We start from the raw sequence: 24,985 nt of genomic DNA, 5'->3' as shown, positions 1-24,985 counted from the left end.
TCAGAACTAAGATTTCAAGATCGCAAAAGGCACCGGCAGGCAAGAAGTTGGTTTGAAGTGTGTCTACTTAAACACCAGGAGCATCCAGAATAAGGTGGGTGAACTTGCAGCCTGGGTTAGTACTTGGGATTTCGATGTTGTGGCCATTTCAAAGACATGAGTAGAGCAGGGACAGGAGGGTTATTGCAGGTTCCAGGATTTAATTGTTTCAGTAAGGACAGAGAAGATGGTAAAAGAGGGGGAGGTGTGGCATTGTTAATCAAGGACAGCATTACAGTGGCATAAAGGACCTTTGAGGACTGATCTACTGAGATAGTATGGGCTGAGATTAGGAACAGCAAAGGAGAAGTCACCCTGTTGGGAGTTTTCTACAGGCCTCTGAATAGTTCCAGAGATGTAGAGAAAAGGATAGCAAAGGTGATCCTTGATAGGGCAAGAGTGACAGTATAGTTGTTATAGGGGTCTTTAACTTTCCAAATATTGACTGGAAATACCATAGTTCAAGTACTTTAAATGGGTCAGTTTTTGTCCAATATGTGCAGGAAGGTTTCCTGACACAGTATATAGACAGGCCAACAAGGAGCGAGGCCACATTAGATTTGGTACTGGGTAATGAACCCGGCCAAGTGTTAGATTTGGATGTAGGTGAGCACTTTGGTGATAGTGACCACAATTCGGTTATGTTTACTTTAGTGATGAAAAGGGATAGGTATATATCACAGGACAAAAGTTATAGCTGTGGGAAAGGTAATTATGATGTGATTAGGCAAGATTTAGGATGCATAGGATGGGGAAGGAAACTGCAGAGGATGGGCACAATTGAAATGTGGAGCTTATTCAAGGACCAGCTACTGTGAGTCAGGCAGGGAGGAAGTTGTCGAGCGCGGGAGCTATGGGTTGCTAAGGAAGTTGAATCGCTTGTCAAGAGGAAGAAGAAGGCTTATGTTAGATTGAGATGTGATGCCTCAGTTAGGGTGCTTAGGAATTACAAGTTAGCCAGGAAAGACCTAAAGAGAGAACTAAGAAGAGCCAGGAGGGGACATGAGAAGTCCTTGGCAGGTAAGATCAAGAAAAACCCAAAGGCTTTCTATAGGTATATCAGGAATAAAAGAATGAATAGACTAAGATTAGGACCAATCAAGCATAGTAGTGGGAAGTTGTGCATGGAGTTAGAAGAGATAGGGGAAGTGCTAAATGAATACTTTTCATCAGTATTCAGTGTAGAAGAAGACAATGTGGTTGAGGAGAATACTGAGATACAGGCTACTGGACCAGATGGGATTGAGGTTCACAAGGAGGAGGTGTTAGCAATTCTGAAAAGTGTAAAAATAAGTAAGCCCCCTGGGCTGGATGGGATTTATCCTATGATTCGCTGGGAGGAGATTGCCAAGCCTTTGGCTTTGATCTTTATGTTGTCATTGTCTACAAGAATAGTGCCAGAAGACTGGAGGATAGCAAATGTTGTCCCCTTGTTTAAGAAGGGGAGTAGAGACAACCCTGGAAATTATAAACCTGTGAGCCTTACCTCCATTGTGGTTAAACTGTTGGAAAGGGTTATAAGAGATAAGATTTATAATCGTCTACAAAGAAATAAGTTGATTAGGGATACTCAACTCGGTTTTGGGAAGGGTAGGTCATGCCTCACAAACCTTATTATTCAGTTATTTGAGAAGGTGACCAGACAGGTGGATGAGGGTAAAGTGGTTGATGTGGTGTATATGGATTTCAGTAAGGTGTTTGATAAGGTTCCCCACAATAGGCTATTGCACAAAATTCAGAGGCATGGGATTGAGGGTGATTTAGCAACTTGAATCAGAAATTGGCTAGCTGAAAGAAGACAGAGGGTGGTGGTTGATGGGAAATATTCATCCTGGAATACTAGTGGGGTACCGCAAGAATCTGTTTTGGGTCCATTGCTGTTTGTCATTTTTATAAATGACCTGGATGAAGGCATAAAAGGATGGGTTAGTAAATTTGCGGATGACGCTAAGGTCGGTAGAGTTGTGGATAGTGACAAAGGACGTTGTAGGTTACAGAGGGACATAGATAAGCTGCAGAGCTGGGCTGAGAGGTAGTAAATGGAGTTTAATGTGGAAAAGTGTGAGGTGATTCACTTTGGAAGGAGTAACAGGAATGCAGAGTATTGGGCTAATGGCAAGATTCTTGGTAGTGTAGATGAGATAAGAGATCTTGGTGGCCAGGTACATAGATCCCTGAAAGTTGCCACCCAGGTTGATAGGGTTGTTAAGAAGGCATACAATCTATTAGAGGTTTTATTGGTAGAGGGACTGAATTTTGGAACCATGAGGTCATGCTGCAGCTGTACAAAATTCTGGTGTGGCCGCACTTGGAGTACTGCGTACAGTTCTGGTCACTGCATTATAGGAAGAAAGTGGAAACTTTGGAAAAGGTTCAGAGGAAATTTACTAGGATGTTGCCTGGTATGGAGGGAAGGTCTTAGGAGGAAAGGCTGAGGGACTTGAGACTGTTTTTGTTAGAGAGAAGAAGGTTGAGAGGTGACTTAATAGAGACATACAAGATAATCAGAAGGTTAGATAGGGTGGATAGTGAGACCCTTTTTTCCTCGGATGGTGATGGCTAGCATGAGGGGACATAGCTTTAAATTGAGGGATGATAGATATAGTCCAGAGGTCAGAGGTAGTTTCTTTACTCAGAGTAGTAGGGGTGTGGGACACACTGCCTGCAAGAGTAGTAGACTCGCCAACTTTAAGGGCATTTAAAAGGTCATTGGATAGGCACATGGACAAGAATGGAAGAGTGAGGTTAGATGGGCTTCAGATTGGTTCCATTGGTCAGTGCAACATTGAGGGCCGAAGGGCCTATATTGCACTGTAATGTTCTATGTTCAATGTAGTTTACTGTACTCACTTCTCACAATGCGATCTCCTCTCTGTTGGGAAGATGAAGGGCAGACTAGGCTACTGCTTTGCAGAACATCTACGTTCTATCTGCAAAACTGCCACTTCAATGCACCACTGTGTTCCCTGGCCAACATCTCTGTCTCAGGCTGGCTACAATGCTCCAGCAGAGCTCAGTGCAAGCTGGAAGAATAGCATCTCATTTTCTGCTTGGGAACCCTGCAGCCTTCTAGATTCAATATCAAATTAAATCATATTAGGGCCTGAACACCCTCCCCCATGTCCTTAGCCCAAGCCCCACATACTAGGCCTTGTCATCACATGGGCGGCTACCACACACAACACATTGTCAGCCACTAACGGTCCCAATTAGCAGCTACTGATTCCCCCAGGGTGACCCTTACCCATTCCTTTTCTGTCCAACTACTTCTCTCTCTTTCTCTCTCTCTCTCTGCACTTCATCTCCACCTCTCACTTACTCCTACCTCCTTCCACCACCCCATCTTCAGCATATATACCGACCTTTTCCTAGCTACAATCAGTTCCGAAAAAGCATCACTGGACCCAAACTGTTAACTCTGCTTTCTCTGCACAAACTCTGCCAAACCTGCTGATTATTCTCAGCAATTTCTGTTCGTGTTTCTGACAAACTGGGCTTACCACAAGTTTCCAGCAAATTCACAGCCACTGCTAACACAGATCTATTTTATTGCTAAGTGATTGTTCTTTTGTTCCTTTGTTGACAGGTTATTTAGTTTAATAGAATGAATGTCTTGTTGCATTATTTGTTTGGATATTTTTGTCTGTGTTACTGACTGAGAGTTTTATATTTGTTGAAAGACAGTCAAGCCCTTGAATTAATAATGCACTTTCAGCTCCACAGCCTTGAATTTGATAATTATTTTATGATTGAACGGTATTTCTATGAGAGAGTAGCAGATAGTAAATTGGTCCGATCATTCCATTGTATACCTGATGAATCTGTCTGCAGCACTTTTTAAGTTACTTGACAATTTGGCTTTTTGATTTAAATTTTGTGGTAATTGAATTGCCATGAAAGCTTTTGCTCAAAGATGACTTGTATTTATAATAACTGATGGTTGTTTTCGATACATGAAAGCTGAAATTTTCAGGCCATTGGCATCAACCTTGGAAGTATAAGAGTTAGTAATATGTTGGTAAAAGGCATTGAGAGGGGAGCCCAACATACTTCGGTGGCCATACATCAGCAGTATGGTGGCTAGCACTGCTGCCTCACAGTGCTAGGGACTTGGGTTCAAGTCCAGCTTTGGGAAACTATTTGTATGGAGTTTCTACATTCTCCCAGTGACTGCATGGCTTCCTCCCTCAGTCCAAAGATGTGCAGGTTGGGTGGATTGCTCATGTTAAATTGCCTATAAAGTCCAGGGATGTGTGGGTTAGGCTGATTAACCATGCAAGTGCAGGGTTACGGTGGTGGGGTGGGTCTGGGTGGGATGCTGTTTGGAGGGTCAGTGTTGACTCAATGGGCCAAATGGCCAGCTTCTATACTGTAGGGATTTTTGTGATATTTTCAGTGGTGGAACCTTGTTGGTGCATCTACCCAATGAGAATTTTTTTTTGTGCTGGGAGATTCATGATTGAAGAAATACATTTGTACTATTGATGACTATTCCAGGAGTTAGACCAGCTGCCATCAATGATTACCATGGGACTACAGAATGCCTAAACGACCCTTCAGTCATTAAAGCATACCAAGCATTGTGATGAGTGACAATGAACCCTCATTCATAAGTGAACCTTCATAAATGATTGAGAAATTTGACTCCAAGCATCATCTTCACACTATCCCCAGTCAAATGGAAAAGGTGGACTGGCAGTGAAAATCACCAAACTGATCATAAAGAAATTGAGTAAATCCAGCATAGATTAATACAACCATTCTTAGAATGGGGAAACACACCTACTGAAAGCATGAAATATAGCCCAGGCCAAAGACTAATGTCCTGCTGTACCAAAACTATTCTTTTGACTATCCAAATAACTTGATGCCAGAAGTAGTGAAAGATATAAGTGACAAAATCAAGCCAAGAATCCAAGGTTAGTGCCCCATTGGCAAAAATGCTGTGCTTTGCAAAATGGTATCAATTTATGGTTTAAAAATGCAAATCTGCTTCCTACTGTGAGGAACAGCAGTGTAGATCGATGATCAAAGTGGCAGCAGGAAGTCAGTAGGAATTTTTAAGTACCTTCTTAGGAAGAGTGCATCACTTTCTATCCCAGAGATTAAATGGCAGAGATTTAAATAATTTCTAATCACAATACTTAAAATGAGCATATTCATTCTCCAGATGACTTTACCTCACCTCTATAAATCCCCCATTAACATCTCCTCCACAAATGCTGCAGTTAAGCCTCCTGGAATAGGGAAGAGGGATTCTTTTTTGAACTTAAAACTAAAATGTTACAAAGCCCTGCTGACTTCAGGTTACTCATCTGCTTGATTTGTGTCCTGTTCCCTTTCCCGGTGGGCAAAAGTGGGACCTGCCCAAAATAAGTACTTTGAAAGGTGACACTTGCTTTTTTAACAGCTTCCAAAGTTTACCTGACTACACAAAAAGTCAGGCTTGTAGACAATATGAAAACAAGAAACTTCTGGTGAAACCTTATTAGAAACTGATACAGCCTCAACTAGTGCATTGTGTTCAACTCCAGCTATCACATTTTGGGCAAGACACGAAATCATTAAAAAGAATGCAGAGGTAAATTATGAGAATGATTTTAGAAATGGGGGTGTTCAATTACATAGATAGGTTGGAGAAACTGAAATTGTTCTTCTTAGAAAAGAGGTTAAGAGGAGATTTGATCGAGGAATCCAAAACCATGAGGAGTCTGCAAAGAGCAGATAAAAACTGTCACCATCAATGAAAGGATAAAAAATCTGAAAAATCCAGACGTGACAAGAGGAAAATCTTTTCTTTGACATCGTAAGTATTTGGGATCTGGAATACCCTGAGAGGCTGGTGAATGCAGCTTCAACTTTTACTAGGGAGGAGGACAAATATCTGAAGAGAAACAACGAGTAATGTTATAGGGAAAATGCAGGTGAATGGGAGTAGCTGAGACACTTTCACAGTGTCAGTATGGATGTGACGTCTTTCTGGGCTGTAACCAATTTAGGATTTGATCTTTCCAGCCTGGTTTCAGAGCCTAGACACAAATATTATCTTTCTGCAGTACTTATTTTCAGGCATTGCTCTGAAATCTGCTTCCAGGTTCTCACTAGCAGTTGAATAGAGTCGACTTTGTCAGCAATAGCCACAGCAGAATACAGCAAAACTATTTTTGTACAGATGGCATTCTTTAATATTCATTTGATTATAACCACGGGCAGCCATCTTCACTGACTGATGGAGCTGGCACAAACATATACGTTCCTCAATGGTCCAGCTCAGAGTGCTGGTGAATCACTAAATCACACATGCACACAGAACCACCTTTGGCGATACTGATATTGTATCATTTTCTCTTCAATATATTAAGATGAAGTTACCATTTCTTTCAACCATAGGTACTAGAGTTATTTAGAATATCAGTTAGAAATGTGTTTCATGTTCACTTTGCAGTTGAAATAGCCATTGATTGGAGCAGTTATTACACTACATAAAGCAGATTGTGCTGTATGTGGGATGGTGCTCAGCAGTACTGACTGACCTTGAAACAACACTCAGTTTAAGATCAGAGGGCATCCTGTCAAAGCTGAGGTGGATTTCTTCAGTGTATGAATAGAGTATAGAACATTCAAAATACACACATCAATAGGTCACATCATGTTTTTCCTCACATATTTAAGTGTACATGCGTAACGTTCTACACATGCTTTGGCAAATTTGGGACACAGTAATACTACATTCTGAAATGAATGTTTCTCTTTATGTGTCTATAATTCCCTGGTTAATTGTCACTTGCTTTCAATTTTAATTATTATTCAATCCAAATGAGCATAAAATTGCCTGCTTTCCCAGTAGTCTCTGGGAATGATCTGAATGGTTTTGCTCCATTCTGCTTTTGCCATTATTAACAGGGATTGCTCTGTTCTGCTGCTGTGTGAGAATCAGGAAGCAGATTTCAGAGCAATGCCTAATTGTTGCAGGCATCACTTTAATATTGATTAGGAAATATTAAAGGTGTCAGCACCAGCCTTGTTACAGGCTGCACAGAGAAAAAAAGACTTCTTCAGTTCTCCGTTGCACGTTGTCTGGTCATCACTTTGACCTCTGCCAAATATTTGGCTGGCAAATATCTCCCTATCTAAGAATCTGTTTGACAGGCAGGCTGCCACTGACTAGCATTGCATTCCTGCCTCCATTTGGTGTAAAGCTCTCCTCTGAGCTTGACCTTTGTAATGTGGTTTTATTTGTTTTGGTGCAAAATGGTTAAAAACTGAAGCAGAAACTGAATACAAAACATCGTTGTGTTCTTTACGTTGGCAAGGTCAAGTACTTGTTTTATCTTGCAAAACCTAGACAAGTATGTGGAAGATTTGCTGTGTGTGTTACATGTAAGGAAAGTATAAGTTTATTATTTATAAAATATATGCTATTTGTTGGACATAATGCTCAAGCATTTCCTTGTGAGGACCATTTTTTGATGTTCCAAAAATTAAGGAAGATTATGTCTAAATTCAAATGCATTCCAATGGCTCAGGTTATATTCCTAATTTTATTTTAAACTATCTGATCTAAATCAGAGCAAGGATAAGATTGTTACAATTGGTCTCAAGAAGTCTACTTCACTAGGAAGATATCTACGAAGAATGAAGACATTCAACTTACTGAAAAGGTTGAAGTTAGGATTGAAGAGTAAATATTAAACACAGGTGGCTCAGAAGACTGGCAATAAAGATCTACTCGAATTGCAGATGAACTGCATGCTGTTTATTAGAAGCCAGATCATGTCCACACATGGTCAAAAGGAAGACATTGATTGGGCCTAACAATCCATGATACAACAGAAAGTTTTGAAAGTATAGCTGTCTTCCATGATGGACATTCGTGAGTGTAAGGTTCATCAAATGATGTTATTGGGCAACTAGCTGAGTTAGCAGAAAGAGTTCCTCTGTAAAGACAACACAGGAGATTTAGAGTTCTCCAGATAAAGTAACAGTAGACCAAAATGTGGGTTCAACAAGAATGGTACCCTCCACAAATGACATCCAAGTGCTGAAAGATCCTCCAGTAGAAAAGTGATTTACAAAATATCAGAATCAAGGAAATCAGTTCTCAAGTCAAAAACCTATCAATCTTCCAAGTACAAAGAGATTGTATTCTAGAAGAATTGTGAAATATACAGAACAGCTGAATTTGTGAAGTCAGAGACTTTGGGGAAGATGGGGCAGCAGTAAATGCATAAGTATTTATATACCTGAATATATAAATGTTAATTATAGGAATAAAAGTTTGAAGTGGGGTGAAAGGAGGTAATGGTTATTGTGCCATATTGCTGCATGGAGATATAGTCAAAGATGAACATTGAGCCAAAGCAGGAAGTGATCAGTAAAGCAGGAAAATCTTGATTGGAAACATTAAGCAGGGTTTTTAAGGAGAAGGGAAGCAAAGGGGTTTAAGGAGGAAACCAGAGCCCCAGATCTCAGGACTGAAGGCACAGCTGCTGCTGGTAAAGTGTCGAGAGGAACAGTCAGAGGAACAGAGGTCTGGAGAGTTGTCAGGCTGGAAGGTGTTCCAGAAATAAAGAGGCCAAGAAGAGACACAAAGATGATGAGGCTATATATGCTGCATGACTGCTTCTTAACAGTTACTTGCTGTCTTATCCTGCGAGGAGAATACATTTACAAAAAATATTAATGGTTACCTGTATATCTCCAAGTATGGTACAGTAAAATGTTGCCAATAAAGTGAAACACAGTCCTCACGGCATCATAATGCACAGGAAATCCAGTCACAGCCGGTGAAATGCTAAGGTAAGTGTGCCCACCTTTCCTTACCTGTTTGTCCTTCAATGATAAAAGGTGATTGTGATCTCTCCTGCCACCTCAGAAATATTATGTAAAAATATTATTACTTTATCCAGACTATTTCAAAAAACAAAGGCTGATGGGTGAAACTGCAAGCTAATATGCCACATTGTAAAGTCAAGAGAGATAATACACTTGCTAACTTGCAGAATCCTGATATCAAAAAGAACATATTGGAAGCAAAGGGTGACTCATCCTCGAAACTGTCTGCAAATTAACTGGAGGAGAATCAGGCACTTCTTGTGCAAGATACTGGAGGTGTCAAAATCGGATCTTCCCTATTACACCCAAGAAATTAATATTGCCTGCAGTGTCAAGATTTTATGTTCTTGTTTATAACTCTCCACATCCAGCTGATGATAATAATCTTCTGAGCATTCTAGCCAGGAAATCACAGAGAACAAAACCTGAGTTTGTGACTTACACTTTGAAAATGCAAATCATGTACTGGGAGTTCACATTTTTTACGATTATTTCAAAACGTAATTTGAACTACTCAAATTAGCAGATACTCAAATTAGTACCTGTTAGCAAAAATCACATGTAAAAGTTGAATCACAATAGGAGACAGCACTTCGACATTTATTGCACCATTTGAAAGCTCACACACTAAATTAAACGAATGGTACTACTGCCACCTACTGGCATACTTCTGAAGTACAGTAAAATTGCAATGTGTTGAATGGCAGGGAATTCTCCCACAACGTTTTGTAAAACAAAGCTTGGCTATAGATGAGGAGGTCTCCACACAACACAATTTCCCAAAAACACACGTTATGCCAATTGAAAACACAGTAAAGTAGTATAATTATGTGAAATATGTTATACTCATTTGTTCACAGTTGGGAATGGCCACACATTGTAAAAGACATTTAAAAATGTTGGAGTTAGCTCTAGAAATAACCTCAACAAAATGTTTCTGCTTAGTCTGCTGTCCTTAAACAAATGTAATTCAATCTGCCATGTTGCCAATGCAGTGAAATACATTTGTTATTAGCTTGCACCACAGTGCGAAATCCCAAAGCATCTCTCCGGTCTTTACAGTTTCAGTCAGCAAAGAAAGTGGTGTGCGGGTGGGCAATCATTGAACTGTTCAGGGTCATCAACTTCTTCAGATGAAGAATGCACTGCATTTACGATTGCTTCACCCGTCAGTTCCCTTGTGTAGTGTCATTCACCTTGCCATAAGTTACAATACTCGGTTATGCTGGATTTTTAACAATGGCTTGCCACAGGCGACTGGAAGAAGTCTCAGTGTTGAGTTGACTGGTATGATCCTGCCTCCCCTCAGTCTCAGTGCCTTCTGCAGACATATCCCATTTCAATCCAGTGTAGAGGGCCTGAGAGTTTGAGTGCATATCATGTCAGTTGTCGTTTCAGATTCAGTGTCATCCCCAATCCATTGGTTGAGAATTACATGTGGTGTTGGGAAGAAAGAAAATCAGTTTAATGCTCTTGAGGCCAGTCACTTTATGGAGTGGTTCTCTGCAAAGATAATAAACCTCCTCTTCTCTAGCTGATATATTTTGTCCACTTTCTTGATCCACATCTCAAAATTGTTGATGCTCATCTGGATGCTGAGCCTTGTCCTGTTTGGTAGTGTCTTGACATTTACCGGCAACATGACTCTTGGACCTTCCTAACACAAGAAGAGACAACTATTTGGGTGGCAGGCAGTTGGTGCAGACTATAGCAATGACACATTCTTTGCTTCACTTTCCAACATCACTTATTTCATTTTTATGCGTTGAAAGAGATATGAAAAATTTACAGAACGGTAGTGTTTTATTCATGTGTGTACTCTTTCAGGGCAAGACCATTTGCAACCAATCATCTGCCACTGCTTCCATAATTACTACACCCTCACTGTTTGGTGCACACAAGGTAATATTATTCCTCTCCTTGAATTGATCCAGACATCATTGCTGTGGGTAATCTCCTGGAGGCCCAGTTTCTTTCCCAAGGTGACTCCCCTTTCCTGCAGGTTTTCACTGGCACTGGGAATCTGTGCTCAGGTTGCCTTGAACCACACTAGCAGAACTTCTTCAACATTAGAATAAACAGTCATTCTGATCCTTGCTGAAGAAACTGTCAGCTTGTTGATCTGTTCACCTTCTATTTCAGAATGGTTGACAAACTTAACAAGAGTCCCCCACTGTTTCCTAAAATCTGAGTTTGGGACCATGGCTTTCCACTTGCTGTATCAACTTCAATTTCGCTCCAGTTAACAATTCTTTTAACTTACTCACTGATTTAGTCAGACTCACTGGCTGTCCATTCACTTTCCCATGGAGATCACAACATCAAATGATGGCTTACTCATGCTATTGTTCTCCTGGCATAACTGTTGTGAATGTGTATGGCAGTCATATTGCATAGAAACTTTGAAAAATCCAGTTGGGTGTGAGATTAGGCTTTGTTTTTATAAATATGATAATATTAAAATTGAGTTGCTCTAAACTGAAATGTAACTATCAACATTGCACTCAGGTGGCACAGTGGCTCAGTGGTTAGCACTGCTGCCTCACAGCACCAGATTCAATTCTAGCCTCAGCCAACTGTCTGTGTGGAGTTTGCACATTCTCCTCGTGTCTGTGTGGGTTTCGTCCGGGTGCTCCGGTTTCGTCCCACAGTCCAAAGATATGCAGGTCAGGTGAGTCGGCCATGTTAAATTGCCAATAGTGTTAGATGCATTAGTCAGAAGGGGGTGGGTTGCTCTTCAGAGGGTTGATGTGGACTTGTTGGGCCGAAGGGCCTGTTTCCACACTGTAGGGAATCTAATCTAATCACATAACAATTTCCGAAACATGAAGGATACTTTCCATTGAATGCTAGTTACAAATTTTGTACAAGTGATGAAATGCTAAGAGGCAATATCTGAGTGTTAATTCAGCAATGAGCTATCAGTACTAAACCTTGACTGGAAAATCTCATCATGATGTAATAATGTGGTTATGCAAGCTCACTGCAGATTACAAAGCAAAATAATAGTTTCAGACTAAGTTAATCATGCTAGCTTGACTAATGTAAATCTAATTCAATCATGTCAACTATGGAGTCATCATAAGCTCAGGATAGGGTCAATGGTGCAAACCAAATCTAATCATGTTATTTAGATAAGGCACCAACACTCTGAAAGGCATTAAATTAAGATGCCTCTTGGAACAAGTGGCACAGGAAGAAAACCAAAGACAGGAGAACAAATTCAGTCATACAGTCATACAGATGTACAGCACAGAAACAGATCCTTCAGTCTAACTCATCCATGCTGACCAGGTATTCTAACCTAATCCAGTCCCATTTGCCAGCATTTGGCCCATATCCCTTTAAACCCTTGCTATTCATATCTGCATCCAGGTGCCTTTTAATGTTATAATTGTACCAGCCTCAACCACTTCTCTGGCAGCTCAATTGAAGCATGCACCACCCTTTGCTTGAAACAGTTGTCCCTTGGGCCATTTTTAAATCTTTCGCTTCTCACCTTAAACCTATGCCATCTAGTTTTGGATTCCCCCACTCTGTGGAAAAGACCTTCTCTATCTACCCTATCCATGCCCCTCATGATTTTGTAAACTTGTTAGGTCACCTGTCAGCTTCTGACACACCAGGGAAAACAGTCTCAGTCTATTCAGCCTCTCCCTATAGCTCAAATCCTCTAACCCTGGCAACATCCTAAACCTTTTATAAATCTTTTCATGTTTCATATCTCATCTATAACAGGGAGACTACATTGTATGCAGTTTTCCAATAGTGGCCTAACCAATGTCCTGTACAGCTGCAATATGGCCTGCCAACTCCTAAACTCAACACACTGACCAATAAGCATACCAGATGTCTTCTTCATTATCCTAACCATTTGCAACTCCACTTTCAAGAAACTGTGAACCTGCACTCCAAGGCCCTTTTGCTGAGCAACACTCCCCAGGATCATCCCATTAAATGTATAAGTCCTGCCCTGATTTGCCTTTCTAAAATGCATGGACTTCACATTTATTTAATTTAAGCTCCATCGACCACTCCTCAGCCCATTAGCCCATCTGATTAAGGTAACTTTCTTTGCTGCCCACTACACTTCCAATTTTGGTACTAACCATACCTCTTATTTTCACATCCAAATCATTTGTATTAATGACGAAAAGCAGAAGGGAACTGAAAACATATATTCAGTCTGCCTCAAACTGCAAGACTGTGTACCAAAGGGGATCAACTGAAAATCACTACCATTATTGAGTAACTTACTACTGTACTTGTTTTGTTAAACTTATCTGATACTGTGAAAACTGTAAAGATCTTCTTGTATTTGGGATGTGCCTTTCAACTGATCAAATCTAGTAGACCGTTTAGATTGTTCTCTCAACTCAGTCTATAATTGTAATTAACTTGGGCCTTAAAGTGAACTCAAAAATCCCTCAAATTGGTATTGAAACCTGGAGTAAGTTTGTTGAAGCAAGCTTACTGACATGGGAGACATCATTTGACCAGTGATATGTAGCTTCTGTTGCGAAAACTCTGAGAGTGGGGTCAGCAGATTTTAAATTGATCGAGTGGAGTCTCTCCAAATTACATGAATGCTGCATAAAGCAAATGGGAAGAACGTTCTTCGAAAGGTGTTTCAAGTAATTAAGGATAGTAAATACAGCACTTGTAGTACATATGTCTCAATATCGTGGGTATTTCGAACAAGGCAACATTGCTTCTTTTGAAGATGTATTTGTCTTGACCATGGACCAAAGAATGAGCAGATGGGCCATTTAGTGTTTTAAACTTGAGAGAAAAGGCTGAACAGTTTTTCAATTCCGAGATGAGACTTCTGTTCAGGGATGATTTTGCATGTATTTGGAGCTGAATACAGCAAAAGGAGTTAAAAGCTGTTCATGTCCTTAAACTGATTGGCTTATCGTGGTTCAAGAAGACAGCTCACCACCAATTTCTCAAAATGAATTAGGAATGGGCAATAAATGTTGGACTAGCCAGCAACACTGCATTCCATGAATGAAAAAAATGAATAGAGTAAGTAACCTCTCAGTGAAAGTACTGTGAACAAGCTTTTCCTCACAGTGGCACAGTGGTTAGCACTGCTGCCTCACAGCGCCAGAGACCCGGGTTCAATTCCCGCCTCAGGCGACTGACTGTGTGGAGTTTGCATATTCTCCCCTTGTGGGTTTGCTCCGGTTTCCTCCCACAGTCCAAAAATGTGTGGGTTAGGTGAATTGGCCATGCTAAATTGCCCATAGTGTTAGGGGTAAACGTAGGGGAATGGGGTCTGGGTGGGTTGCACTTCAGCAGCTCGGTGTGGACTTGTTGGGCCAAAATTCAATTGATTCAAATGTAGACCAGTACCACTTTCAGATATAGCATCTGAGAAATTCAAAACCTAATATATTCTTTAAGGTAGGAAATTACTGTAGGCAAGAAGAATATTAACTCCAAAGTATTGTCCTATGTTATTCATTTTTGATAATCACCAATGTGTATATTATTCAGGTATGGGGAAACTGGGTTCCTCACTAGACAAATTTTATGTATTATAGTGATTTGAAGAGGGAGAAAAAACATCATGAGTCATTCTTATCACAGTGATGTCTAACAGAACATTTTGCTTTGCCAGCTGGCTCACCTCTTACGGTCTGAAGATCAGAAAAGGGTTAAACACAAACCAGGGTAGGATGAGATATTTGTTTTGAATAAAGGAAAAGCCGAACACCAATTTGCTGCAGAGGATGCTGGTGCTCAAGATTGCCCTCTGCTGGTGGTTTCATGAAATTATTCAAATTAAAACACCACAATGGTCTTTAAATTTGCAAAGTCTCAAGATTGAGTCAAATACCTGAGGTTGTATCATTAAGTATATTCAAGGCTGAGATAGATTTTGAATTAGAAAGGAATCAAAAGGTTTTTTCAGTTCTGGGGAGGGGTCACACAGTCCAAGGTGTTTATTTTTCCATGGTTTCCGCTAGACCTGCTGAGTTTCACGAGCAATTTCTGTTTTTTGTTTCAGACTTCCAGCAACTGCAACTCTTTGTTTCATAAAATGTCTCTGACTTTACTTTGATATTGATATTAGCAGCATGCCTCCTCTCAGCCTAGATAACCTGGTGGCACGGTGGCTCAGTGGTTAGCACTGCTCCCTCACAGCACTAGGGATCTGGGTTTGATTCCAGCCTTAGGCGACTGTCTGTCTGCACATTCTCCCCGTATCTGTGTGGGTTTCCTCTGGGTGTTCAGATTTCTTCCCACAGTCCAAAGATGTGCAGGTTAGGTGAATTGGCCATGCTAAATTGTTCAGGGATGTGTAAGTTAGGTGCAGTAGTCAGGTGTAAATGTAGAGTAGTCGGGGAATGGTTGTGGGTGGGTTACTCTTCGGAGGGTCGGTGTGGATTTGTTGGGCCAAATGGGATTCTATGATAACTGATGCTCCTTATCGATTGTATTCTTTTTGTTAAACTCTTCTGCCTTCCCTTGATGTTTTTGACAACTTTTGCGAAGATGGCATCCAAAATTGATGTCTTTAAGTGATTAGTAACTAGACGTCTATCAACTCTGGCATAATTGCTAGCAAAGCTAATGACTATAATCAATTGCAGTTTTCATTGCTAGGAGACCCTATCTAACCGGAGAAAGTGAGGACTGCAGACGTTGAAAGCGTGGCGCTGGAAAAGCACAGCAGGTCAGGAAACATCCGAGGAGCAGAAGATTCGACATTTCAGGTGTAAACCTTTCATCAGGAATGTGTTTGGAGGGGAAGTGCTGAGAGAGAAAAACAGGAGGTTGGGGGTGGGGCTGGGGCTGGTAGCTGGGAAAAGCGAAAGATGAAAGTGGGAAGTGATAGTGATAGGGCAGAGGGGAGGGTGAAGCAGATAGGTGAGAAGGCAGATGGGCAGGTAGGACAGTTCAAGGAGGCAATGTCGCATTGGAGGGTTGGACCTGGGATGAGGGGAGATGAGGAAACTGATGAAATCAATATTGATGCCATGTGGTTGGAGGGTCCCAAGGCCGAAGATGAGGCATTCTTCCTCCAGGAATCAGGTGGCAGAGGAGAAGGCCCAGGACATGCATGTCCTTGGTGGAGTGGGAGGGGGAGTTGAAGTGGTCAGCCACAGGGCAGTGAGGTTGTTTGGTGCATGTGTCCCAGAGATGTTCCCTGAAACGTTCCATGAATTGGCGTCCTGTCTCCCCAATGTACAGTAGACCATGTCAAAAGTAATGGACACAGTAGATGAGGCGTTTGGATATGCAGGAAAATCTCTGCTCGATGAGGGAGGATCCTTTGGGGTCTTGGATGGAGATGAGAGGGAAGGTGTGGGTGCAAATTTTAAACATCTTGCAGCAGCAAGGGAAGGTACCGGGAGTGGAAGGCAGGTTGGTGGGGGGCGTGGACCTAATGAGGTATTTGCAGACGGAATGATCTCTGCAGAATGTCAATAGGGATGGCGAGGGAAATATATCTGTGGTGGTGGGGCCTGATTGTAGGTTGCAGAAATGGTGGAGAAGATTCGTGGGGTGGAAGGTGAGGACCAGAGTTGGAGGTGTGGGGCTAATGGGTGGAGGTGCGGGAAACGGAGATGTGCTGGACCCCATCTAACACGTGTTTTAATATATAATCCCACAGATCCTCAGACTCTTGTGACATCAGTTTAATGATGAATGAAATAAATTCCCCGGTAGAAGTTGCCAATGTAAGTGCAGGAATTATAAAATCACATGACCAACTCTTTTATAACTTACTGGATTTGAACCATCAGCTGTTTCTCTCTCCACAGATACTATCATATCCATTAAGTTTCTCCACCACTTCGTTTCCATTTCAGGTTTCTACCGTTCACATTTGATTTTACATTTGTGAAATACTCCACTTTTGGAACCCTGGAATTAACTCAAGACTGAATTAGGGCAGAGATATAGATTGGGCGGCACGGTGGCACAGTGGTTAGCACTGCTGCCTCACAGCGCCAGAGACCCGGGTTCAATTCCCGCCTCAGGCGACTCTCTGTGTGGAGTTTGCACGTTCTCCCTGTGTCTGTGCGGGTTTCCTCCCACAGTCCAAAGATGTGCAGATCAGGTGAATTGGCCACGCTAAATTGCCCGTAGTGTTAGTTAAGGGGTAGATGTAGGGGTATGGGTGGGTTGCGCTTCGGCGGGGCGGTGTGGACTTGTTGGGCCGAAGGGGCTGTTTCCACACTGTAAGTAATCTAATCTAAAAACCAGTCAGAGGCTATGAAATCGGCAGCAAGTAATGCACGTTCTGTCTACCTAGAACCTGCAAACATCTACAAGACACTTCTCAGGACACAATGAAATATCTCTATTTGCCTGGATGAGTGCAGCTCCAACAATACTCAAGAAGTTTGACCCTAACCAGGAAAAAAAACAGCCTGTTTGATATGTCCCCCACCCACCAGCTTCAGTTTATACTCACTTCACCATGACTACATTCTGGCAATAGTTTATAACATCTACAACATGCATCGAGGAACTCACCATAGCTCATTCAACAAAAAGACATTTGGACAGATACATGATTAGATAATGTTTAGAGGGATATGGGTCAAACACAGCCAAATGGAACTAGTTTAGTTTGGGGAAATTTGGTCGGGGTGGACTGAAGGATCTGTTTCTGATGATTGAACAATTTGCATTGAGGTCTTCATTAACTCGGCTCACATGACTGAATAAAATTAAATATTGTGGTACTAAAACAATCCTTGGAGAACACATTAGTAAAGTAGCAAGTGTTGCAAAGTTGGTGTGTGTAAAATTGTAAAATGGGAAAAAGCACTGCATGGTCCCTTTAAAGGATGGTGGATTTTTTTTGATACTTAAGGAGTTAAAATGGCTGTCTGTGAGTTGCTTTAAAATTTGCTGAGGGACAGCGAGCATCTGAATTGAAACATTTTGTATCAAAAGGCCAAGCACCAGTTTTATCAAGACAGCAGGGTTTAACTTTAGCCAACCAATTTGAATCAGACCCATAGATACCAAAAAACTATCAAATTTAAATCTGATGGATTTGACTACAGATTATAAAAATACTGATAGGTCATCAAGGATATAAAAGAAGAGGGCAGTTGAAAAATTGGCAGAGCTAATTTATAGCAACAAATAGAAGTTTTTTCTCTGCATTTTTACTACAAAATACATGTGACGATGAAGTCAAAATATATTTTTGTTATTCACTCATGAGACATACGCATTGCTGGCTGGGAACATTTATTACCCATCTCCAGTTACCCTTGATAAAGGGGTGATGAGGTATCTTCTTGAACCATTGCAGTCCACCTGCTGTGGGTGGACTCTCCTTAGGGAGGGAACTCCAGGATTTTGATCCAGCAACAGTGAAGGAATGGCAATATATTTCCAAGTCAGGGTGACTTGGAGAGCAACTTGCCAGTGGTGGCATTCCCATGTATCCACTGCCCTTCTAGATCAAAGTGGTTGAGAGTTTGGATGGTGGTGTCAAATGATCTTTGGTTAATTTCTGCAGTGCATATTATGGATAGTACACACTGCTGCTGCTGCTGTACATCAATGGTGGAGAGAGCGGATGCTGATAAACGTGGTGCCAATTAAACAGGCTTTGATGCTGACTGTGTCAAGCTTCCTGATTGATGCTGGAGTCACACCCATCCAGGCAAGTGAGGATTATTCCATCACACTCCTGACTTGTACCCTGTGAATGGTGGACAGGCTTTGGGGATTCAGGAGGTGGGTCACTTGCCATTGTATTCCTAGGTTCTGACCTGCTCTTGTAGCCTGTGCTTGTGGTGAGTCCAATTGAGTTTCTGGTCAATGGTAACCACAGGGGTGTTAATAGTTGGGGATTCAGGGATGGTAACACCATTGAATGTCAAGGCGCAGTGATCAGATTGTCTCTTGTTGGAGATGGTCATTGCCTGCCATTTGTGATGTGAAAGTTACTTGTTAAGTAATTGTTGCCCCGTCACAAATCCTTGTGCCACTCCATGAATTACACGGAGTTCTCCTGCTAAACCCAACCCTGTGCCTTCTAGTAATTTGTCAATCCCCTTCATGCCAATATACTTCCACAGACTCTTATCAAATGAAGTAGCTTTATGTGGCACCTTATCAAATGCCTGCTAAAAGTTCAAATATATGACATTCCAGTGGTCCCCCTTTATGTAGCCTGCTTATCGCCTCTTCAAAGAATTCTAATGAATTTTGTCAGACATGATTTTTCTTTCACAAACCATGTTATGTACTTCCAGATGTTCTGCTCTTACATCCTTTATTATAAATTTGGCACAATAAGTGATGTTACGCAAAGTGGCCTACAGTTATCTAGTTTCTGTCTCCATGCTCCCTTCTTCTTAAATAGATGTTACTTTGGCAAGTTTTCAATTGTCTGGGACTCCCTCAAAGATTAAAAATTATTTGAGTGAGTCAGCTATCACTATAGCTACTGTTTTTAATATCCTAGGATACATCCCGTTAGGGCCAGAATACATATCAGTCATCAGCCCAATTAGTTTTTCTCGCATCTTTTTCCTCTCGTGGTAATTATTGTCTCTCTTTCCTCTCCTTCATTTGTCCCTTACTACTTGCCCACTTTGATGGTTCAGCACAGATAATATGCTGGTTACAGCTGCATCTAAGAGCCTGAATCCATAATGTGTTTTCTACTTTTGCTTTTTTAATCACTCCTTCAACGTTTTCCCTTCTGATCTATGGCAAATATGTATTCACAGGGCACAAGTCAGGAGCATGGTGGAATCATCCTCACTTACCTGGATGGATGTAGCTTCAACATCACTCAGGAAGCTTGACACCATCAGGCCACATTTTAATTAAGAAGTTCTTACCGTTCCTTCAGATGGCTGGTCATTCAGATTGGGAGAAAAATCCCAAACTATCGTATCATTAAAATTATACTTCAGTTTTCTGTGGTCCAATTTTCTCCATCTGTGACATTCATATCTAAAGGAAACTGCAGGGGACAGGCACAATTGAAATGCGGAGCTAATTCAAAGAAGAGTTACTGTGGATCTTGATAACTATGTACCTGTCAGGCAGGGAGGAAGTTGTCGAGCAAGGGAGCCGTGGTTTAATAAGGAAGTTGAGTCTCCTGTCAAGAGGAAGTAGGCTTGTGTTAGGATGAGATGTGATGGCTCAGTTAAGGTGCTGTGCTTGAGACTTACAAAATAGCCAGGAAAGACCTAAGAAAGAACTAAGAGGAGCGAGAAGGGGACATGATCCTATCTGCCAACAACTTCTCAAGGAAAACTCTAAGACTTTCTATAGGTATATAAGAATAAGAATAAAAGAATGACTCGAGTATCATTAGGGCCAATCAAGCATAGTAGTGGGAAGTTGGGTGTGGACTCAGAGGAGATAGCAGAAGTGCCAAATGAATACCTTTTGTCAGTATTCACACTGGAAAAAGACAATGTGGTCGAGGAGAATACTGAGATAAAGGCTACTGGACTAGATGGGATTGAGTTTCACAAGGAGGAGGTGTTAGCAATTCTGGAAAGTGTAAAAATAGATAAGTCCATTGGGCCGGATGGGATTTATCCAAGGATTCTCTGGGAAGTCAGGGAGCAGATTGCCGAACCGCCGATCTTTATATCGTCATTGTCTACAGGAAAAGTGCCAAAAGACTGGAGGATAGCAAATGTTGTTCCCTTGTTCAAGATGACAATGCTGGTAATGAAAGACCAGTGACCCTTACTTCAGTTGTGGTTAACGTGTTGGAAAGGGTTATAAGAGATAGGATTTACAATCATCTAGAAATGAATAAGTTGATTAGGGATAGTCAACACAGTTTTGTGAAGGGTCGGTTGTGCCTCAAAACCTTAAAGTTCTTTGAGAAGGTGACCAAACAGGTAGATGAGGGTAAAGCAGTTGACATGGTATATATGGATTTCAGTAAGGCGTTTAATAAGGTTCCCCATGGTAGGCCTTCGCACAAAATACGGAGGCATGGGATAGAGGGTGATAGAGCGGTTTGGATCAGAAATTGGCTAGCTGAAAGACAGAGGGTGGTGGTTGATGGGAAATATTCATCTTGGAGTTCAGTTACTAGCAAGCATCTGTTTTGGGTCCATAGCTGTTTGTCATTTTTAGAAATGACCTGAATGAGGGCAGAGAAGAATGGGTTCGTAAATTTGTGGATGACACTAAGGTTGGTAGAGTTGTGGATAGTGATGAGGATGTTGTAGATAAGCTGCTGAGTTGAGAGGTGGAAAATGCAGTTTAATGTGGAAAAATGTATGGTGATTCACTTTGGAAGGAGTAACAGGAATGCAGAGTACTCAGCTAATGGTAAGGTTCTTGGTAGTGTACTTGAGCAGAGAGATCTGAGTGTCCAGGTACATTGATCCTTGAAAGTTGCCATCCAGGTTGATAGGGTTGTTATATGCTGTAATAGCTTTTATTGATAGCGGGTTTGATTTTCAGAACCATGAGGTCATGCTGCAGCTGTACAAAATTCTGTGCAGCTGCACTTGGAATATTGTGTACAGTTCTGGTCACCGCATTACAGTAAGGATGTGGAAGCTTTGGAAAGGTTGCAGATTTACTAGGATGTTGCCCAGTATGGAGGGAAGGTCTTATGAAGAAAGGCTGAGGGACTTGAGGTTGTTTTCGTTAGCGAGAAGATGATTGAGAAGTAACTTAATTGAGACATATAATCAGAAGGTGAAATAGGATGGACAGTGAGAGCCTTTTTCCTTGGATGGCGATGGCTAGCATGAGGGAACATATCTTTAAATTGAGGGGTGATAGATCTAGGACAGATGTCAGAGGTTTTTTCTTTACTCTGAGTAGTAGGAACATGGAACACACTGTTTGCAACGGTATACACTCGCCAACTTTAAAGGCATTTAAATGGTCATTGGATTGGCATATGAACAAGAATAGAATAGTGTAGGTTAGATAAGCTTCAGATTGGTTTCACAGGTCAGCGCAATATCAAGGGCCAAAGGGCCTGAACTGTGCTGTGATGTTCTATGCTTGTACCATGGTCACTCATTCCTTCCTCAACACTATTCTCTCACATTAAATTATTCACCAGGATTAGAATAAATGCAGAAGCTGCTGTGATTCCAACTTTAAAAAACTTCCTGGAACTTATTATTCAGTCCCTTGTGGTGGACTCTGCCACTGAGTTAATCACTTGACAGTTTGAGTTACTAACTTAATCTATATCCTTCCTGCAACATACATTCCCTTACAGTTTGTAATGCACTCCTGCGCTATCTCGGTGGCCCTTTACATGACGAATTACATTGTTCTACTGGAGAATGATCTGCTGTCATACACTGAACAGGTAGCCCACTGTCATTCCATGTAGACAGAAATTAAAACTTAGTCCTATATTTATGTCATACATCCATAATTCCCTCATTCTTTGCTTTGTACTATTCAAAGGACAGTTCTTGTCCATTCACAGCCAGGATTAATAACCGAATCAACATCCTAGGTTTAGTGAGAGTTTAATTAATTGGTCATGGTACTATTACCCACCTGAGGCTGATGATTGATGGGAGTCATCCTGTCTGATATCCAAGTATTTGGCTTCTTAACCCACTCTCTGGTTCTTCTGGAGAGCGGATCAAGAGTTAGACAGCCTAACCCATGGTATTTCCATGCTCTCCACCTTCTCCAATCTAAGCATTCTTTCTTTGAGACTGCCTGAAGGCTCCTGTTAACTTTGAGAATTCTTTCCTTTACATGTAGGTCCCTTACATGCACAACAAACTCTTCTCCTTCATGTCCCTCGTGGTCTTATCTGCCTGGCTATTTTATTGATTTTGTTCACTGCCAGTCCATGAGGTTTCTGTACTACCACCAATAACATTTTGACTAATATTTCATGTTGAATCATAGGGCCATTGAATGTCACACATCCCCATTGGCTCCATGATCCAACAAAATCGTGGACCACTTCAAACGTGTTCTGGTACACTCTCACCTTCTGGTATTTTGCAAGCTTCAAATAGTGTAGAAGATTCTGTTACCTGAGCCAAATTTTACCCCTTCAGGCATCCCTGGGCTTCCTCCACCTTCTACTATGGCCCGGCTAGATTCAGGTTTCCTTCACTAATCTCCAGGATTTATCTATCTACACATAAGGTCAGATTTGCCTCTGCAAAGGATCCCTCCTGTCTCCGGCCCTTCAATATTCATAAAATCTGTGGGGTTGCTGCTATTATCTCAGATTATCCAAATTTAGCATTTCTTTTGGAAAGTAAGCAGTTCTTCCAGTGTGTTTAAATAACTTCAGTCCAACTCGTCCATGCCAACCAGATATCCCTAACCCAATATAGTCCCACCTGGCAGCAGCCGGCCCATATCCCTCCAAACCCTTCCTATTCATATACACATCCAGTTGCTTTTTTAAATGTTGCAATTGTACCAGGCTCCACTACTTCCTCTGGCAGCTCATTGCATACATGGCGAAAGTGAGTACTGCAGATGCTGGAGACAAGAGTCAAGATTAGAGTGGTGCTGGAAAAGCACAGCAGGTCAGGTAGCATTGGAGGAGCAGGAAAATTGACAATTCGGGCAAAAAACATTCATCAGGAATACACATTCTATAGACGTACCACCCTCTGCGTGAAAACGTTGCCCCTTAGGTCTCTTTTATATCTTACCCTTCTCATCCTAAACCTATGCCCCTCGTTCTGGGATTCCCCCACACAGGAAAGAGACTTTGTCTATTCATCCTATCAATGCCCTCATAATTTTATAAATCTCTATAAAGTCACCCCTCAGCCTCTGACACTCCAGGGAAAACAGCCCTAGCTTATTCAACCTCTCTCTATAACTCAAATTCTCCAACCCTGGCAACATCCTTGTAAATCTTTTCAAGTTTCACAACATCTCTCTGATAGGATGGAGACCAGAATTGCCCACCTGAGGCCTAACCAATGAACTGTACAGCCTCAACATGACCTCCCCACTCCTGTACTCAATACTCTGACCAACAAAGGAAAGCATACCAAATGCCTTCTTCACTTTCCTATCTATTCATGACTCCACTTTCAAGGAGCTATGAACCTGCATTCAGAGGTCTCTTTGTTCAGCATCACTCCCCAGGACCTTACCATTAAGTGTATAAGTCCTATTAAGATTTGCTTTCCCAAAATGCAGCACCTTGCATTTATCTGAATTAAATTCCATCTGCCACTTCTCTGCCCATTGGCCCATCTGGTCAAGGTCCTGTTGTAACCTGGGGTAACCCTCTTCGCTGTTCACTACACCTCCAATTTTGCTGTAACGGACAGCGTTGGAGCTTTCCTTGGAGCGTCGGAGGCTGAGGGGTGACCTAATAGAGGTTTACAAAATTATGAGGGGCATGGATAGGGTAAATAGGCAAAGTATTTTCCCTGGGGTCTGGGAGTCCAGAACTAGAGGACATAGGTTTAGGGTGAGAGGGGAAAGATATAAAAGAGACCTAAGGGGCAACATTTTCACACAGAAGGTGGTACAAGTATGGAATGAGCTGCCAGAGGCTGGTACGATTGCAACATTTAAGAGACATTTGGATGGGTATATGAATAGGAAGTGTTTGGAGGGATATGGACCAGGTGCTGGCAGGTGGGACTAGATTGGGTTGGGATACCTGGTTGGCATGGACGGGTTAGACCGAAGGGTCTGTTTCCATGCTGTACATCTCTATGACTCTAGTAGGGCAAGTTTTGCACCTTCTCTAGTAGGTATATCCACCTACTGAATCAGAAAATTTTCTTGTAACACTTGACAAATTCCTCTCCATCTAAACCCTCAACACTATGGCAGTCCCAGTCTATGTTTGGAAAGTTAAAATCAGTTTAATTTATCAGTCCTACCTTGTTCACTGCTTTGGCCCTGCCTGTTCCATTTCTGTTCTCAGTTGTACCAGTCTCCGATTGATCCCCTTCCTCACTAACTCTCTGGGTCCCACCCTCCACCTTATTAGTTTAAATTCTCATGAACAGCTCTAGCAAATATCTCTGCTAGTATATTAGTCCCCTTCCAATTAAGGTGAAATCCATCCTTCTTGTACAGGTCACTTCTACCACAGAAGAGATTCCAATGATCCACAAATGTGACTCCTTCTACCATACACCAGCTCCTCAGCCATCTGCTACAT

This window comes from Chiloscyllium punctatum, chromosome 1, assembly GCF_047496795.1.
Source record: "Chiloscyllium punctatum isolate Juve2018m chromosome 1, sChiPun1.3, whole genome shotgun sequence".
Taxonomy (NCBI): domain Eukaryota; kingdom Metazoa; phylum Chordata; class Chondrichthyes; order Orectolobiformes; family Hemiscylliidae; genus Chiloscyllium; species Chiloscyllium punctatum.
Note: the sequence above shows the minus strand (reverse complement) of the source record.